Source organism: Triticum dicoccoides, chromosome 2A, assembly GCF_002162155.2.
Source record: "Triticum dicoccoides isolate Atlit2015 ecotype Zavitan chromosome 2A, WEW_v2.0, whole genome shotgun sequence".
NCBI classification, from domain to species: Eukaryota; Viridiplantae; Streptophyta; class Magnoliopsida; order Poales; family Poaceae; genus Triticum; species Triticum dicoccoides.
The window spans coordinates 146603775-146611009 of record NC_041382.1 but is presented as its reverse complement, the minus strand read 5'-3'; positions in this window follow the sequence as shown (position 1 = coordinate 146611009).

Genomic DNA, 7235 nt, shown 5'->3' with positions numbered 1-7235 from the left:
TTGATTCCCCCGATCCAATCGGGGGGGGCAGAGGGAGGAGCGGGGTGTGGGGAGGGGAAGTGGGGCGAGTGGGGTGGGGTTTCGATCTAGGGTTTCTGGGGGGTGGGGGATAAGGGGGACTGGGGGTGGGCCGGCCTGGGTCGGTTGGTTCGGCGGCCAGTTGGGCCGTTCGGCCCAGTTGGCCAGGGGGGTTTCCTCTTTCTTTTGTTATTTTTTTTTGTTTTACCTTTTATTCATTTCTCTTTTATTTTAGTTGCACTATAATTTTGGTTTAGTAAAATATGAAAACAACTCCAAAAATAGTGTGTCAAATTAGTCCACTGTTCTAAGAAGTTTTACCTCAGAATAAAAATAGTTTAGTATTTGGTAAAATATATTAGGAGTATAACTAATTGTTTTGATGTTGTTTTAATCACTTAAGGGTATTTAAATATTTTATAAAGATGTTGTTACTCCACCAATAATATCCATGATTTATTTGTCACATAAAGAACATTTTAGTTTTGACTTTTCAAAACTTTAATTGTTTGACTTGATTTTAAATTTGAATTCGAACCGTTTTTGAACCATCGCGAGAGTAATAACAGTAACCGAGGTGACGTGGCATCATTAGCGTGGAATTACTGTAGCATGATTACCCGGGCGTCACAATTCTCCTCCACTACAAGAAATCTCGTCCCGAGATTTAAGCGGTGGAGTAAGGGGCGAAGGTGTTGGTAGCGAAAAACCTAACGAGTCTTCTCGGTCTTGGCTTCCCTTTCGAAGAGGTTGATCCCTTTCGTTGATGTCTTCATTTCACTGCTTCAAGTCACCATGATCAATTTGTCATCCTTTCTTTGGGATCTCCATCGTACTTACGAATAGGTAAGGGGCAGCTCTACAACGATAGGATGTTACAAGGGAAAATCTTCTGGGGGTTTCCCAAGTATGAACATATGAGTATCTCTCGAGTTGAACAAATGAAACACATCGAGAGCAAAGTAAGACGGTGCAATAAGAAGTTTCAAGCGGATAGGCAATCATTCATTGCCTGAAACAGAGTGTGAATGGGGTTCAGAGCAACGGGAATAAGTATTGTGTCCGATACCAGAATTGATCACTAGGAAGGTGGCTCGCAAATTACATACGAAGTCAAGCTATAGGAATAACTTTGGCAACAGGGTGTATAGGAGAGTCAGGTTTCGATCCTGTGAAACTGTGGGTTATGGGCCCACCATGTGGTTCTTTTTTTATATATAATAGGAGCAGTGACATCTTGCACGGTCATGATAGCAAGGCATGTCAGGGAGTACCATGTCAGCTATGTCGGCAACAACGTTGGTACCAAGGGCGAGGGACGAAGAGAACCATTTTCCTGCTCGTTGAAACGAGGCGGACCAATAGGCAAGGTTCCCGTCCATCGGTGGTTACCGGAATGTCATCAACAATAGTAACAACGTCTTACTGACAGAGTTGTACATCGAGGTGTTTGCACAAGCAGTGGATTATTACTGCTTATATCATATAGATCATAGAAAAGGTTTAAACAAACCAATGGAAGGAAAATATGATCATCAGATTAAACAGAACAATGGAAAGGAAAATATGTTTAAACACATATTTCGAGGGTATATCCTTCCCAAGGACAAGCAGAGCAAGATATCCATGACAGGATATAAAGTAGAAAACCATTTAGGTAAGGGGGGAGGAATCTCATGATATTACTCATACAACGGTGTTAGGATAATTGATAATTAAAATATAGCATCGTGCTTCAAACGTGCGTGTTGAAAATCGGAGTACCATTGACATGCTTCGAGATAGCAGTGACATCGTCTTCAGGTGAAGATCAGACTTTGGAAACACGAAGGATCCATCAAGAATAACTTGTAGAATAAGTCTTACAATTTCCTCATGGATGAATGGATAACCTTGCTGAAAAGGAATCTATAATGATAGGTCCTCCAGCCGGGGGGGGGTGCTAGGCATGACATCATGTTACCGGGTCATCAAAGGATCAACATCATAACTCTTGGAAAGTTGTCCCATCCATCATATCTGACCGAGATTCATATCCAATTGGTGTCATGATACCTCAGACTCAAGGGGTCCGAGAGGAAAAGGTGCAACACAAATCGACGAAATGACATTGCAAGATTCTCGGGAAATGAACTATGGGAGCGGGTTTCTGAAGCAATAGTTCATCATTAAACCAAGGAGGGGATGAGGAGGTGGCTGATGGGCTCAGCGACAATTCATCGAGAATTCCAAATGGATGGATTTCCACGATAATGTGAACAAGAGGATGACATTTGTTAGATCAAATGATATAATGGGACATGCTCGAGGAAAACATACATAATTAAACATTGGTTTAACGGTGCACCCGAAATATGGGTTGGGTTGCACGGCCAATGTTAGAATGGTGATTCAATTATCGAAAGACTTAGAATGAACTATCGCCCATTCACTTCAAATCAATAGGGTTGCTAGAAGGAAAGAATCCAAACAGCACCGTTCACTTGTTGGAATTAACACGGGGACCAAGAAAGAATGGTGATGGTGAGAAGTATTTCTATGTCAAGAATTCTCAAGAGGTGGAACAAATCTCAGAACAGTCTTGACATAAAGGATGGTAATACTCCAAGGTAAAGAAGAACAATTGCTGGATAGCAAGGAACTCAAGGTATAACACCAAACATGAACAAGCTTGTGTTGGTGGGAGGGCAATAAAGTGGTCGACGATAATACAATTCATCGAGGGCAAGGATGGTATTTCTCGTCATAAATTCAATTGATATCCTCGATGAGCTCAGAATGTTGATGATCACGACACCTTTGTCACGAGAGTTCATGCAGATGTAATCGATCGGTGACGACATCAAGTCAAGTAATGATGAAGTGAAAGGTTATTGGAACCAAGGGTACGACACAAACTCGAAACCAAGCTTGTTGTTCAAGGCGAAATGATATGACGATGAGGATCAACGTAAGGTTAGTTCATCGTCGAAAATTGGTGCTCCGAGAATAAGGACCAGGTAGCACAGTTAGAATCATCACAACAATGATATAGCCAAACAGGCTAGGAATGGCGTGATCGGGTACAAACTCGTACTTATAGAAGCTTACTGAAGAGTTGTTGAACCGTAGAGCGGACTCGGTTCAGTTATCGATGTCTTTGAGTGTTCAATAACTCAGAGCCCGTGAAAAAAAATTGGAACCAGTGGGAATGTAGCACTTGATGAAGAACTCATAAGATGTTATGCAGTTCCATGATAATCTCGAGATACCAGGGGGGGTAATACTCGATGATAGACCAAAGTAGAGGTTGGACTGGGGGTATTGCTCTACAGAAGACAAGTGCTTAATCTTGCACGAGAAATGGTATTTAAAAGAGAACATGGTCGGAACCACGATTGCAAAAGGCCAGATCCCAGATATAAGATGAACTTATACCAAAGGAATAGTTATTATTTCAAGAAGCTTCCATTATAGGATCTACATCGTGTCCATGGGCATGAACGCAAAGGTTCAAGGTCGACTCCCACTTCTTCAATGTATAACCTTCCATTCACTTCTCGCTTTGATAAAGGCATTAGTGTTGAAAGTTTTACCTGGTGAAATACCAGATGAGTATGACTCGTGAAAACTTCCGAGTTCACACATATTAAGGAAGGCATAGGTTCAACCCATCCGGGCATCTTACGAACATATACCACAAACTTCGGGGTAATTAATACAAGCTCGAAAGTAGAGCATTGTTGGTCAAGCAGAGGATACAATGTACCAAAGGCATTATGTATCAGGGGGAAGAGCTCACAAGGTGATTAATTACGAAGGACATAAAATCCAACAAAGGAACCGATGGTCCACAACGGAGCTGGTGTGGGTATCGGTACTCTATCAAAGGAAGAAGGAATGCAAGTGCAACGGATTATAGAAACAACTGACTAACTCAAAGCTTAAATGCAAAGGAATTATGATTTCCAGAACAAGGGATCAGAAGCAGACGTTCTGATCAAGGATGGATCAATTGAATATACCAAAGGCACAATCGACGACAGATAGTTAGGTCGAGAACCAGCTCATGTTCAACATGACGTCTGAGCCGGAAAGATAATCCCAGGACTCGACTGATGATTGTGAACATTCACAACATATTGAATCAACGGTCTCAAAAATGATGGTGATGAAGGATGCCAATATGATTACTATACTTATGGGATTAATCATAATGAAAGCAAACAAGAAATTCCATAGCAATAGGTTGCTGAGGATTTTCGGAATATCGAATGGCATTTCGAAGACTTTTGTGAAATACATGAATCAACTGGGGATGAGTGGATACTCGATAAGTGCGAGAAATTATTTGAAGGGGTATTCATGTGGCAAAGAACTGCTAGGCAGGAGGCACAAAGTATTCTCAAAACAATAGAGAAAACTTCGGGGTATCTTGTAATAACAAGATCAATGGGGGATGATCGTATGAATGGCAAGTGTAAGTAGTTTTCCATACGGATTTATCGGTGGTCGGGAATAGCAAAAGTGATGGGCACAAAGTCTCGAGAGAATATCAAAGAGTATCTCCGAAATCTTCTGGTGCAGTCGGTGATCATCCGGACTGAAGGGCCCCTCCGGTAGAAAGTATTTTTGAGAACCTAAAAGTTAGAATTTAGTAAAAGTCGTTTAACCCGAATAGAAGAGAGTTCAGAATCCCAGAGTAAAGGTCGAGGAGTAAAAGATCCTAATACCACCCGATGGCGACGTGGGCCCATGGGCCACACAGCCATGTTAGTAAAAGTTTTTCAACGACTAGACTCGACTTCGGCCAAGGAGTTGGAAAGGGGGATTCCTACAGGCAGTCGGCTCTGATACCAACTTGTGACGCCCCCGATTTAATCGTACACTAATCATGCACGCAAACGTGTACGATCAAGATCAGGGACTCACGGGAAGATATCACAACACAACTCTGAAACATAAATAAGTCATACAAGCATCATAATACAAGCCAGGGGCCTCGAGGGCTCGAATACAAGTGCTCGATCATAGACGAGTCAGCGGAAGCAACAATATCTGAGTACAGACATAAGTTAAACAAGTTTGCCTTAAGAAGGCTAGCACAAACTGGGATACAGATCGAAAGAGGCGCATACCTCCTGCCTGGGATCCTCCTAACTACTCCTGGTCGTCGTCAGCGGGCTGCACGTAGTAGTAGGCACCTCCGGTGTAGTAGGGGTCGTCGTCGACGGTGGCGTCTGGCTCCTGGACTCCAGCATCTGGTTGCGACAACCAGAAAGAAAGGAAAGGGGGAAAAGGGGGGAGAAAGCAACCGTGAGTACTCATCCAAAGTACTCGCAAGCAAGGAACTACACTATATATGCATGGGTATATGTGTAAGGAGGCCATATCGGTGGACTGAACTGCAGAATGCCAGAATAAAGGGGGGATAGCTAGTCCTATCGAAGACTACGCTTCTGGCAGCCTCTGTCTTGCAGCATGTAGGAGAGAGTAGATTGAAGTCCTCCAAGTAGCATCTTCAAGTAGCATCTCCAGTAGCATCGCATAGCATAATCCTACCCGGCAATCCTCTCCTCGTATCCCTGAGAGAGAGAGACCACCGGCTGTATCTGGCACTTGGAAGGGTGTGTTTTATTAAGTATCCGGTTCTAGTTGTCATAAGGTCAAGGTACAACTCCAAGTCGTCCTGTTACCGAAGATCACGGCTATTCGAATAGATTAACTTACCTGCAGGGGTGCACCACATAACCCAACACGCTTGATCCCATTTGGCCGGACACACTTTCCTGGGTCATGCCCGGCCGCGAAAGATCAACACGTCGCAGCCCCACCTAGGCAAAACAGAGAGGCCAGCACGCCGGTCTAAACCTAAGCGCACAGGGGTCTGGGCCCATCGCCCATAGCACACCTGCACGTTGCGTACGCGGCCGAAAGCAGACCTAGCCTAGTGGCGTTCCAGTCCAATTCGGCGCGCGCCGCTCCGTCGCTGACGTCTGAAGTGCTTCGGCTGATACCACGACGTCGGGATACCCATAACTACTCCCACGTAGATGGTTAGTGCGTATAGGCTCGTAGCCAGACTCAGATCAAATACCAAGATCTCGTTAAGCGTGTTAAGTATCCGCGAATGCCGAACAAGGTCAGGCCCACCTGTCTCCTAGGTGGTCTCAACCTGCCCTGTCGCTCCGCCACAAAGTAACAGTCGGGGGCCGTCGGGAACTCAGGCCCACCACTACCTGGATGGAGCCACCTGCCCCTTCAGCCCCCATCTCCAAACAGTATCACCAGTAATGTAACAGTGTAAAGTATATAGTATATGCCCGTGATCACCTCCCGAAGTGATCACAGCCCAGTAGTATAGCATGGCAGACGGACAAGAGTGTAGGGTCACTGATGGAACACTAGCATCCTATACTAAGCATTTAGGATTGCGGGTAAGGTATCAATGACTGTAGCAGCAATGTCAGGCTATGCATCAGAATAGGATTAACGGAAAGCAGTAACATGCTACACTACTCTAATGCAAGCAGTATAGAGAAGAGTAGGCGATATCTGGTGATCAAAGGGGGGGCTTGCCTGGTTGCTCTGGCAAGAGAGAGGGGTCGTCAACTCCGTAGTCGAACTGGTCAGCAGCAGCGTCGGTCTCGTAGTCTACCGGAGAGAAGAGGGGGAAGAAATAATGAATACAGAGCAAACAAAGCACCACAAAATATATCAAGGCAATACGCGGTGTTCGGTGTGCCCTAACGCGGTAGTAGGTGATACCGGTGAAGGGGGGAAAACCCCCGGGAAAGTATTCCCGGTGTTTCGTGTTTTCGGGCAGAGGAGCCGGAGGGGGAAAGTTGCGGGTTCGATAGGTTAGGGGTGTGTGGCGGACGAACGGACCGCGTATCCGGATTCGTCTCGTCGTTCTGAGCAACTTTCATGTTGAAAATATTTTAATCCGAGTTACGGATTAAAAGATATAATTTTCTAAATATTATATTAATTTCTGGAATTTAATTAATTAATTATTTAATTCGAAAATGAATTTATGACGTCAGCATGACGTCGTGCTGACGTCTGCAGTCAGCGTTGACCGTTTGACCTGGTCAACCCGACATGTGGGACCCACCAGTCATACACTGTTAGGTTTAATTAGGGTTTAGTTTAATCCTAATTATAGTTTAATTAAAATTAACTAGTTAATTAAATTAATTAAACCGGATTAATTAACTTAATTAATTCATTAGTTA